This window comes from Capra hircus, chromosome 10, assembly GCF_001704415.2.
Source record: "Capra hircus breed San Clemente chromosome 10, ASM170441v1, whole genome shotgun sequence".
NCBI classification, from domain to species: Eukaryota; Metazoa; Chordata; class Mammalia; order Artiodactyla; family Bovidae; genus Capra; species Capra hircus.
In genome coordinates, this window is record NC_030817.1 from 80076565 (window position 1) to 80089973 (window position 13409).

Here is a 13409-nt window from a genome sequence, read left to right on the forward strand (position 1 = left end):
GCCCCACCCTTTCCTCCCTTGCCTTTGTGGGATACCTCCTTCCCACTGTGGCAACCGTGGACTCAGTTCCTGCTGTTTACCTTCTGGTTCTCCTGGACGAGGCTGCTCTTGGTAACCATAGAGACCAGGATGTGCCCTTGCACTAGCGTTAGGTGAGAGAGCAAGGGCATTCACACTGTGAGGTTAGCCTCCCCTCCTCATGTTTCAACTAATAACATCTCTGCACAAGCACATTTGTCTATCTAATCCATTATTTGAGTCACAGTTTTCTATTAACTCTGGAAGAGGTGGTGGTGGTGCAGGCTGATGTGAGGCTTGGAGAAGTTGATTTTTACCCTTCAGTGAGGATGGAGCAGCCAGTGAGTCCCTGGTCCCCTGGTGTGGGACATACAAAGGGAAGCCCACACACAGCTGAGCTCCCTAGCTGGGACCTGAAGCAGGTCACCTCCCAGTCCCTTCCCTTCCCTCAGTACACAGTGAACACCCCCCTGAGAGGGAGGTGCACTGGGTATCTTCCTGTTAGCACTGGGTGCTTGAAAATGACACTGACTAGGTGGCCCAGGAAGAGGGCAACACTAGGCCCTGGATTCCCTTCATTTTGCAGAACAGCTGGGAGATGATAGTACTAATAACTGACCTTCACGGAAGGCTTACCAAGTTCTGGGCCAAGTTCTGTATTTGCAGTATCTTATTCAATCCTCACAATAACCCTATGAAGTAGGCACTATTATCTTCACTTTACCAATGAGAACAACTGTGCCTTAGAGAGATTGGTAACTGTCCTAGGTTAGCAGTTCTCAAACTCTGGCACGCAGCAGAATCAGTCAGAGTGCTTGATCAAACAGTGAGTGGGACCTCACCCCCAGAGTGTGATCCAGAAGGCTGGGATGTGGCCCAAGAATCTGCATTTCTCCTAAGTCCCTGGGTAAGGCTAATACTGTTGGACCAAGGAAGGCACTTTGAGAATCACTGCCCTAGGCCATATAGCTACTAAGCCTAGCAAGTAAGCAAGCCTGCATGCTTAGTGTCCATAGCCCATGGACTACAGCCCTCTAGGCTTGTCTGTCCGTGGGATTTCCTAGGCGTGAATACTGCAGTGATTTGCCATTTCCTCCTCCAGGGTCTCTTCCCACGCAAGGATCCAACGCTTGTCTCTTGTATCTCCTGCTCTGACAGGCAGATTCTTTACCACTGAGCCACCTTTAGAACAGTTTCTTTGGTGTTTAAAGCTTGCGGGTTTTTTTTGTTTGTTTCTTTTGCAAATGTTTTCTGTGATGGCCACACGTTGGGGCTTGCAGGATCCTAGTTCCCTACTGGGGATTGAACCCGGGCCCCAACAGTGAAAGCACCGAGTCCCAGCTACTGGACCACCAGGGAAGTCCCTGAAGCCTGTGTTTTCTAGCCACTGCACACATTGCCTTTTTGTAGACTTTTCCATGCAGATTCCCCCAAACCCTGCCCTTGATGGTGGATGGACTGGGTGAGGAGGGCAGTCAGCTTCCTCCTAATGACCCCAATCACATCCATAACTTTCTCCCCACCTGGAAAGACCTGTCCCAGGTTCTCAGCTCTTTTTCCTTGTGGCTTTGTCACCCTGTGGGAATATCTGCCTAACAGCTTGACTCCCTCACCTCTGCCCTCAGTTCTGGGAGCACGCCTGGTTCTGCCCCATGGATGGCAGGAGTGATGATTCCCATTTGTTAACCTGGCTGCAAGGCCTGCGGTGGCGGGTGTGGCGGTGAGCCTGTTGTTCCTTTGTGTCTTTAGGTCTGTCATTGTGACATCATGCTCCAGACCACCTAGTGACTGAAGATCCTTCCCCGGAGCCTCTGGTGGCCAGTCCGCTCTTGTGCTGTCCTCCTGCTCACTGGAATCTTGCACGTCCCTCCCTGCTTGAGTGAGTGCTATGTTTAAGCAAGGGCAGGAGCTGCCCTGAATATGCTCAGAGTGACTGGACATTCATCACCTGGGGGATATATATAAGATCATAATCCCATCCTTGGATATGGGCTTCCCTTTACTTTATCCACCACTGTGTCCCTGTGCTGATAAGTACAGGAAAAGGAGACTCAGGAGGCTTTTATTGCCCTAGTATTTAGCAGCCCCTCCCCTGCCAAAGCAAAGTCCTAGGGTGGGAGTGAGGGAGTGGCTGACCTCGTGGTATGACAGAAAGCATCACGGAGGAGCAACATGAATATAAGGACCCACGTGCCACGTCCAGCAGCTCCAATGCCTAGTAAGGCTTCCACCGCCAAAGGCCACTGTCTCATCTTTAATAAATCAAGCATTAGATTAAGCACATTAGAAGGCCAAGTGTCTCATTTCTATTTCTGGCCTTCAGATACCAGTGACAGTGGTGACCTCAGGCTGTGGACGGGAAGGATTTGCCCCAAACCCTACCCAGGAGTGCCCTGAACAACTCAGGAAACAGTCTGCCAGTTTTCATTTTGGTCAATGACACACCAGGCCCTCTGTTTTTGCCTCAGTTCAGATTTGATTTCTGGGCCTTTGTCTCTATGAGCTTCCCCCTTGAACAGCCCCATCCATCACACTTTCACCGGTTTCTGGACGGCTCTCCTAGCAGAACACAGGACTCGGTTGTTAGGGTGGCCCTGGAGTTTCTGCCCTCATGTTGTTTGCGGTAGTTTTTCCCTCACCCCATCCCTAGGCCTGCCCGGACTCCATTCCAGGGTTAAGCAAAGCCTGACAAGGTGCAGTAAGAGCCCAGAGGCTGTCACACGGCCCCGGGGACTACCAGTCCCTTCCCAGGTCCCACTGGGTTACCAGAGCCTGGTCATCTGGATTTGTTCTAAAAGTCAGAGCTCAAGCTACTCCAGTCAAATTGCCACCCAGGAGAGGGGGAGGCAGCCAGTGAAGGGGAGGTGGCTGAGGGCTGCTGTGGAACTTTACTGGGAGCTGGGGACTGTTCCTTATGCCAGGCTCTGGTGCAGGAATTTGGTGCAAAAAGGAGAGGAAATGCTGGTGGGAGGGAGACAAAGAAGGCAGGAGGCACTAGAGGCTGGCTTAAGCCTCTAGCCCTTGAGGGAGAGAGGCTTCTCTTAGCCCTAGCTGGGCTGGACCTCCTATTAGCATGCTTTCCTGCTATTGAAAACCATTATGAAATGAGTTTGGGATCTGCAGGCTTTACGGTGGGAAGGGCAGAAGGCCTGGGGCCCCTGAAGAGGGAGGTGAAGTCGCTCAACATTTAACTTTCCAGTAACCATCTTCGCTTTACCTCAGACCCGGCTTTTTTGGTCCGCAGGCGGACCTTTGCATGGCAGGTGGGTGCTGACTATCCTGCAGGATAGTGCTCTTTCCCAGCAGCACATCTGTCAGAGAGGGCGCTGGCATCTGTACATACATAATCTTTGTGCGTCTTTGGGAAAGTTGTCACCCCTCTGAGACCAAACCTGCAGTATCTCTGAGGTATGCCTGTAGTGGCTGTGTGACCTTGTGCAAGTTACTGTATTTATCTGGTGCCTCAGTTTTCTCTTCTGTGAAGTAGGAATGATTATGGTATCTACCTTAAATGGTTATATGAGGATTAAAGAATTAATATTTACAAAATACTTGGAATAGTCCCTGACATATCGTAAAAGCTATACTAGCATTATAGAAATATGAAAACAAGCAGGTCATAGTTGAACCTCAGAGTAGATGTGTGGTTTGCCTCCTCCGGGTAATCATTACCATTATGAGAGAAAAAAGAAAGGAAAGAAGAACTCCAGTTCCTTTTGAAGTATACTAAGTAGATTTGACCAGTTTTACAAAATCTTTTCCAGAAAATGGAAAAGGAAAGAAAACTTCCCAACTCAGTTTATGAAGAGATTATCTTGATACTGAAACCAGACCAAACATAGGAAGAAGAAAGAAAAGAAAAAGAAAACGACAATTCAGTTACTCTCATGAGGGGCTTTCCTGGCTAAGACTCTGTGCTCCTGATGCAGGGGGCTGGGTTTGATCCTAGGTCAGGGAACTAGATCCCACATGCCACAAAAGAGACCCAAGATCCCGCATGCCACAGCCTGGCACAGCCAAATAAATAAATAAATATTGAAAAAAGAACCCTCCGTGCATATAGATACACAAATAGAAAAATGTTAATGAAATTTTAGCAAATAGAATTTAGCAGTGCCTGGCAACCCACTCCAGTATTCTTGCCTGGAGAATCCCATGGACAGAGGAGCCTGGTGGGCTGCAGTCCATGGGGTTGCAAAGAGTCGGACATGACTGAGCAACTTCACCTAAAAACCATTATACATCATAATCAACCAAGATGCAAAGCTCATTCAATGTTCAAACATCAGTCCATGTAATTTATCATATTAACAGGCTAAGGAATATTGCTATATGTTTTCTTCTAAAAGTTTTATGTTTTACTTTTAAATCTGTGTGCTATTTTGAATTAATTTTTGTGTACCATGTGACGTTTAGGGGCAGGCTGACTTCATGGATACACCTGGAGCTGGAAACCCAGGAGGGAGATGAGATGCAGAGACTGGGAGGGCAGGAGGGAGCACAAGATGTGAGCAGAGTCCTGGGACGTTCTATGCGTTATGTTGTGAGATGAACATCAGTGAGAAAAATAATTTATGACTCAGCAACAGTTTGTTGAGGCAATATTTAGGACTGACAGGGAGAATATATTCTCAGGAAAGAGAAGGATGGGGGTAAAATGCTCCGTCTGGAACGTCCTTGGTATGCAGTCGTGGAGGACACACCATCAATCTTTTCCTTAAACCGACCTATAGTTTCCAGGAGCCTGACCTGTGCTCAGCTGGAGAGACCTTGACTATAGATAGGGATTAATAGACCATCAGTGAGGGTAGAGTCTCCCAGAGGAAGAGGGGGGAGCTTTTCGTCCATGGGGGGATAGCAGGAAGCGGTGGCCGTGTAGGGAGCCTGCCCGCTGAGAAATTTCCCTTGGGGCAGAAATAGGGTGGTGGGAATCTGAGAGGAGCTGTCAAGGGCCTGGCTCTCTGCCCTGGTTCCCCTCTGCCCCAGGACGGTCGCAGGGCTATTGCTCTGCCCGGTAGATTGTGGAGTGGGCTTCTCAGATCTGAGGCTGGGGGCAGGAAGGCTGATGGGAAGTAGCTTCGGGAAGTCTCAGGCAGGTTGTTGTTTCGTCTCTAAGTCCTGTTCAACTCTTTGTGACCCCATGCACTGTAGCCCACCCGGCTCCTCTGCCGATGGGATTCTCCAGGCAAGAATACTGGAGTGGGTTGCCATCCCCTTCTCCAGGGGAATCTTCCTGATCTAGGGGTTGAACCCACATCTCTTGTGTCTCCTACATAGGCAGGCAGGTTCTTTATCACTAGCACCACCTGAGAAGTCCCAAAATTTACTGTAATAGAAGTTAAAACTGAGAAATTTTAACTTATTCATTAAAACCCATTGTATGTTCATATATATAACATTTCAGCTTTACTGAGTTATAGCTGATAAAAGATTTGTAAGATATATTTAAAGTGTACAATGTGATGATTTTATATATGTATACATTGTGCAAGGATTCCCCCCATTGAGTTAACACATCCATCACCTCACACAATTAACTTTTTTTGGTGAGAACATTTAAGTTCTAGTCTCTTAGCAAATTTCAATTATACAGCATAGTGTTATCAACTCTAGCCACCATGTTATACATATATTAGATCCTCAGAACTTTTCGTCTTATAATTGAAACTATACCCTTTTACCAATCTTTCCCTATTTCCCCTACTCACCAGCCTTGGAAAAGACTTTTTTTACTCTCTGTTTCTATGAGTTTGACTTTTCTCTTTAGATTCCGCATGTAAGTGACACCATGGAGTATTTATCTTTCTGTGTCTGGCTATTTCACTGGACATAATGCCCTCCAGGTTCATCCATGCTGTCACAAATGACAATATTTCTTTCTCTTTCTCTTTTTAAAGCAACTTTTTAATTAAAGTATAGTTTTCTTTTTTTTTTAAGGCTAAAATATTGTGTGTATATATGATATATATGGTGGTGGTGGTTTAGTCACTAAGTTGTGTCTGACTCTTGTGACCTCATGGACTGTAACCTGCCAGGCTCCTCTGTCCATGGGATTATCCAGGCAAGAATACTGGAGTGGGTTGCCACTTCCTTCTCCAGGGATTTCCCTGACCCAGGAATTGAACCCAGGTCTCCTGCATTGCAGGCAGATTCTTTACCGACTGAGCTACGAGGAAATCCCATACTATAAGTATATATCACGTTTTCTTGATCCATCTATCCATTGACAGATATTTAGATTGTTTCCATACCTTGGCTATTGTAAATAATAGTGCAATGAACGTGAGAGTATAGATACTTTTTTCAAGATAAGAGTTTTATTATCCTTCAATTAGATTTTTTTTTTAAAAAAAGATAATTGTTTTATTTCCTTTGGATATTTACCCAGAAGCGGAATTCCTGGATGAAATGGTAGTTCTACTTTTAATTTCTTGAGGAACTTCTACGCTGTTTTCCATAGTGGCTGTACCAGACATTTTTTCATAAATACCATATTAAATGAAAAATAGCTATACTCTCTAAAGCAAAAGTACAGTGAGAAGAGTGCCATTGCTGTACATTTTTACAAGCCTCTTTAACGTCAGGCTTAATAATAGACGGCTAGCCTCTCATACCTGCTTCTACATTTACTCTAATATGCTGTTTTGATGGAAGTAGATGAAGCATATCTGGACTCATAGATATGCAGCTGGAAAGAGAGGAGTATCAGCTTTCTCAGATAACTGTGAATATTTCTCTTTCATACCACACCAACACTTGACAGCTGATAGTTTCTTTTTTAAAATTTTACTTTATTTGGGCTGCACCGGGTCTTCCTTGCAGCATGTAGGCTTTTCTCCAGTTTGGTGCTCGGGGTTAGTTCCCTGACCATGGATGGAACCTGAGTCTCCTGCGCTGGAAGGCAGAGTCTTAACTACTGAACCACCAGGGAAACTGGTGGTTTTCCTAAAGCTTAGTTTCAGTGAGAAATGTGAAACCATATCAACACATTTTTCAGCTCTGTTATATTAAAATTCCTTTGGTCTATCTTATACTTTGAGTGGATCGTTCACCTGTGTGTGATGCTGTAACATCATGTGTTGGTCTTCTGGAAAATTTTGGTTCTCTGAGCTATGCATACCCCTCCAAACGCTGATATATTTTATTGCACAATACTAAAAATCACATTTCTTAATATCAATATTGATCTCATTGGAAAATTCTTATAGTGTCAGGCAGTTGTTAGATTCAGGATGGCAGATGCAGGTTTCCTACAGTTCTAATTTTTGTTGGAAAATTCAAATTGTATGAATGGCAGGAAGTATTGTCACTTATGGTCCTTGAAGTGACAGTCTCCTTTGTTTATTTTCGAGAAAGTACCTGCCAAATATCCAAATATAAATAATCATAGTTTGCCTATCAGTCATTCTTTCCAGTAAAATAGTGCTACATGAAGAAAGTGGACAGTTCAGTTTCTGTCTCAGATGATTGCGCAAGTGCTTTCCTTGAGATAACCATTGTTCTTCAGCATGCAGCAGCAATGTTTTATGTATACTTCCCATTTCTTCACAGTTCAGTTCAGTTCAGTTGGTCAGTCATGTCTGACTCTTTGCGATTCCATGGATTGCAGCATGCCAGGCCTCCCTATCCATGATCAACTCCCAGAGTTCACTCAAACTCAAGTCCATCGAGTCTGTGATGCCATCCAACCATCTCATCCTCTGTCAGCCCCTTCTCCTCCTCCCCTCAATCTTTCCCAGCATCAGGGTCTTTTCAAATGAGTCAGCTCTTCGCATCAGGTGGCCAAAGTATTGGAGTTTCAGCCTTAACATCAGTCCTTCCAATGAACATTCAGGACTGATTTCCTTTAGGATGGACTGGTTGGATCTCCTTGCCATCCAAGGGACTCTCAAGACTCTTCTCCATCACCACAGTTCAAAAGCATCAATTTTTTGGTGCTCAGCTTTCTTTATAGACCAACTCTTACATCCATACATGACTACTGGAAAAACCATAGCCTTGACTAGACGGACCTTTGTTGGCAAAGTAATGTCTCTGCTTTTCAATATGCTGTCTAGGTTGGTCATAACTTTCCTTTCAAGGAGTGTCTTTTAATTTCATGGCTGCAGTCACCATCTGCAGTGATTTTGGAGCCCCCCAAAATAAAGTCTGTCACTGTTTCCACTGTTTCTCCATTTATTTCCCATGAAGTGATGGGACTGGATGCCAGATCTTTGTTTTCTGAATGTTAAGATTTAAGCCAACTTTTTCACTCTCTTCTTTCACTTTCATCAAGAGGCTCTTTAGTTCTTCTTCATTTTCTGCCTTAAAGGTGGTATGATCTGCATATCTGAGGTTATTGATATTTCTCCCAGCAATCTTGATTCCAGCTTGGGCTTCATCCAGCCCAGCGTGTCTCATGATGTACTCTGCATATAAGTTAAATAAGCAGGGTGACAATATACAGCCTTGACAGACTCCTTCTCCTATTTGGAACCAGTCTGTTGTTCCATGTCTTCACAAAGAATGATAAAAAGATGTGTTTTCAAGGATCAAGGTTTTTGTGTGTGTGCTAACTACTTTATTTTTTAATTGAAGTATAGTTGATTTGCAGTGTTTAAGGTGTACAACAAAGTGATTCAGTTACACATAAATATGCATATCTATCTCTATTCCTTTCAGATTCTTTTCCATTATAGGTTGTTACAAGATACTGAATATAGTTCCCTGTGCTATACAGTAGGCCCTTCTTGTTTATTTTATACACAGTAGTGTGTATCTGTTAATTCCAAATTCCAAATTTATCCCTGCCCTTTTCCTCTTTGATAATCATAAGTTTGCTTTCTTTGTCTGTGAGTCTATTTCTGCTTTGTGAATAAGTTCATTTGTATCATAGATTCCACATATGAGTGACATCACCTGACAGTTGTCTTTCTCTGACTTGCTTTACTTAGTATATTTAGGTTCAACCATGTTACTGTAAATGGCATTATTTCATTTTCAGGGTTGAGTAGTATTCCATTTCATATGTGGTATATATATGTACCACATATTCTTTAAAAGGTTAAGATTTAATGAAATAATCTTATATGAAGTTGGCATTTTTTTCCTAAACTGCAAGTATGTGCAGTGAGGAATTTAATGACAGTTTTGTGCCACTGTTTTATTTGTGCTAAGGTAAGGGCCAGCAGCTAAATATCAAAGCAATTGTTTCAGGAGAAACCAAGAGATTGAAAAAAGTCAGCACTGAGAATTCACCACTACTTTTGTTTGCTGCCAAGTATTCACATAAAAGAATATCTTTAATGATTAGTTAGTGCTGACATGAGATAAATACAAGGACACAGCATGTTTCTCCTATGTATGTTGATTCATTCATTTATGAAGCAAAAGTAGAATTCTTCAGACAAGAGATTAACTCAGTCTTCATATTTGCTGCTAAATCTTATTTGACAAGTGACTGTATTGTTGTTAAGTGGCAGCGCTCAGATTTCTTTCATGACTTTTCATCCAGCAGGTGTTCAGTGATGTCAAGGTGCGAGGCTTTATTATCTCTCAGTTATTGTGTGCCCTTCTGCAGTGAATGCAATGAGATAACTTATCCTGTATGATGCTTCAGTAACTTTTTCATTTCTACTTTGAAGGGCTGAAAGAAACAAGTTTTAGCTTTTAAAGAACTCAACATACCTACATTTATTTATTTATTTATTTATTTTTAGTTTTTTATTTTTAAAATTTTAAAATCTTTAATTCTTACATGCGTTCCCAAACATGAACCCCCCTCCCACCTCCCTCCCCATAACATCTCTCTGGGTCATCCCCATGCACCAGCCCCAAGCATGCTGAACATACCTACATTTAAAATAGGCAATTCCTTTTTTCTCTAAACTCTGAGCGATTAGTCTCACAATAATGCTGCAATATACCTAATGCTATAATACTATTCAAAATGTTCTGTTGCATAAGATGTAATAAAATAAACTATTAGTATCTATATAGCTGAGGGAAATATAAGTTTCATCATATTTTTGTTTCTTAATTTTGCCCAATTGCTTTGGAGTCTATTGTTCCTTTTAGCTACTCAGAGAACTCTGGCATGTCAGTTTCATCTTTTCCAGTATTTTTAGACACGTATGGTGCAACTGTGGGTTGAAGAAGCAAGTCTTCTAATCTGTCTTTCTTAAGCCAATGGCAAATTCTTGAACATAAGAAACATATAGAGAAGTGATGATGTGTGTTAGAATAAAATATTGTTAACATTTCAAAGTAGGAATTTTAGATACAATTACAAATTTTATTTTATTATTATTTTAAGTTAAGAAACTTTTCTTGGTCACACCTTGCAGCATGTGAAATCTTAGCTCCCAGATCAGTCATTGAACCCATGCCCCCTGCAATGGAAGCTCAGAGTCTTAACCACTGGACAGCCAGAGAAATCCCATAAAACGACAAATTTTAGAAAGGTTTTTGAAAAACATTAAAAATATTATTACAAAACCAAATAAAGTATACTTATTTCTTGTGTTTCCCCATGGGTCCAAAGAAAACATCAGGATTTCAGAATAACAATATTGTATAATAATACAGAAATTAAAGCAGGTACAGTTGAAGTTAGTGAGGAATAACACAGTAGAAGTTCAAGAACAAGCTGAGTTCATCTCTTGGAAATGCACATATTTTTTACCCTAAATCTACTTCTTTAGAACATTTTTGAAAATATTAGAAGTACACGTTCGTATTTCATTAGCTGTCAGAGCCATGACGTCATCACATGTCATGGAGCCCCTGGAAAACTCCACTGTGTATTTGTGAGGGAGTGAGAGTGCAGAAGGCAAATAATGTCTTGCTGCTGCTAAGTCGCTTCAGTCAGGTCTGACTCTGTGCCACCCTGTAGACGGCAGCCTACCAGGCTCCTCCGTCCTTGGGATTCTCCAGGCAAGAATGCTGGAGTGGGGTGCCATTTCCTTCTCCAATGCATGAAAGTGAAATGGAAGTCGCTCAGTCATGTCTGACTCTTCGCGACTCCATGGACTGCAGCCTACCAGGCTCCTCCGTCCATGGGAGTTTCCAGGCAAGAGTACTGGAGTGGGTTGCCATTGTCTTCTCCAAAATAATGTCTTCAGTTCAGTTCAGTAGCTCAGTCGTGTCCGACTCTTTGCGACCCCATGAATCGCAGCACGCCAGGCCTCCCTGACCATCACCATCTCCTGGAGTTCACTCAGACTCACGTCCATCAAGTCCGTGATGCCATCCAGCCATCTCATCCTCGGTCGTCCCCTTCTCCTCCTGCCCCCAATCCCTCCCAGCATCAGAGTCTTTCCCAATGAGTCAACTCTTTGCATGAGGTGGCCAAAGTACTGGAGCTTCAGCTTTAGCATACTGTTATGAAAATAATTTTGACCTTATAGGCCCCCTGAAAGGATCCCCCAAGGGGTTCCCAGACCACACTCTGAGATATGCTAAACTAGGGTAGTATTGTTCTGTGGAATAGTATGTAGCTTTTAAAAAACTATGAGATACATCTGTATGTACTGTCATGTAACAAGAGCGATGCAATAGGGCTTCCCTGGTGGGTGATCGTAAAGAATCCTTCTGACATTGCAGGAGACACAGGTTTGATCCATGATCTGGGAAGACCCCACATGCTGCAGAGCAACTCAGCTCATGCGCCACAACTATTGAGCCTGTGCTCCAGAGCCTGGGAGCCACAACTACTGAAGTCTGTGAGCTCTAGAGCCTCTGCTCTGCAAGGAAGCTACCACAAAAAGAATCCTGAGCACCGTGTCTAGATAAAAACTCCCACAGCAACCAAGACCCAACCCAGCCCCAAATAAACTACATAAACAAATAGAGAAAATTATGTTGAAAAGGAACAAGGAAGTGGCATTTATAATATGATACATACAAACACACCAAACAACTCTACATATTCTGCATTTATATATGTGTGTGTGTGTATATATATATGTATGCAAGCACAGTAAAAAGTTCTAGAAGAGCACACTGTTAACTGTGGTTATTCTGGGGAAGTACATGGGAGTTTGGTGGCTTACTAATGGAGAACTTTTCCTTTATTTGTCTTTTTTAGATGATTGCTAGAAGAATGTTCCCTATATTACTGGTGTCCTTTAAATATATTTTATAGGGAATTCCCTGGTGGTTGGTCTGGTGGTTAGGACTTGGTGCTTTCACTGCTGGGGCCTAGGTTCAATCCCTGGCTGGGGAACTAAGATTCCATAAGCTGCACATTGCAGCATCTGTGTGTGTGTGTGTGATATATATATATAGAGTTGTTGTTCAGTTGCTCAGTCATGTTCGACTTTGACCCCAGTCATGTTCTTTGTGACCCCATGGACTGCAGCACACCAGGCTTCCCTGTCCTTCACTATCTCCTGGAGTTTGCTCAAACTCATGTCCACTGAGTTGGTGATGCCATCTCATCCTCTGTCGTCCTTCCCAAGCTTTCAGTCTTTTCCAGCGTCAGGATCTTTTCCAATGGGTTGGCATCAGGTGGCCAAAGTAGTAGAGTTTCAGCAGTTGAGATACAGAATATTTCCACCACCTTAGAAAGTTCCCTTGTGTCCCTACACTCAGACAACCATTGATCTGATTTCTATCACTATATATTAGCTTTGTCTGTTTTAGAACTTTATGTAGATTGGACTTTTATTTTGCCTTGGCTTAGATAGTTTTTTCCCCATGTAGAAGTAAAAAAAACAAATTACTGTGATTTTTTTATATTTATGGTCTCATTTTTTAAATATTGAAATATTTGATCCATCTGATATATATTTTGGTGTGTGATGTGAAAGACACAGATCTAATTTAATTTCTTTTTTCCCCAGAGAGCTACCCAGTTGTTTCAACATCATTTATTTATACACATGATCTTTTTTCTCACTGATTCAAAATGCCACCTTTATAATATATTAAATTCTCAAATGTGTTTTAATCTCTTTCTTCTTAAAAAAACTTTTCCACTTTATTTTTTTAATTGAAGGATAATTACTTTACATAATGTATCTCTTTCTGAACTTTCTGTTCCTTTGAGTTGTTTATCCATGTATCAACACAACACTCTTTTAACTGTGACTACATTATTTTTTAAAATATTATATTTTAGAATTTTCTGTTCTGTCTCTTCAATGAGCTAAATTTCTCCGAGTTTCCTGTAGTAGTCATCTGTTACTGCATAGTAGATTACCCTAACACGTAGCAGTTTCAAAATTTATTATCTCAAAGGTTGTGAGAGACAGGAATGAGAGATGTATAGCCGGGGGCTCTGGCTCAGGGTGTCTAGCAGGGCTGTCGTTAAGTTGCCAGCTGGGCATCTCAAAGCTCAGGCTAAGAGGTTTGCTCCCAGGCAGTGTGGCTGTTGGCAGCCCTCCGTTCCTTGCCATGTGGGTCTTGCC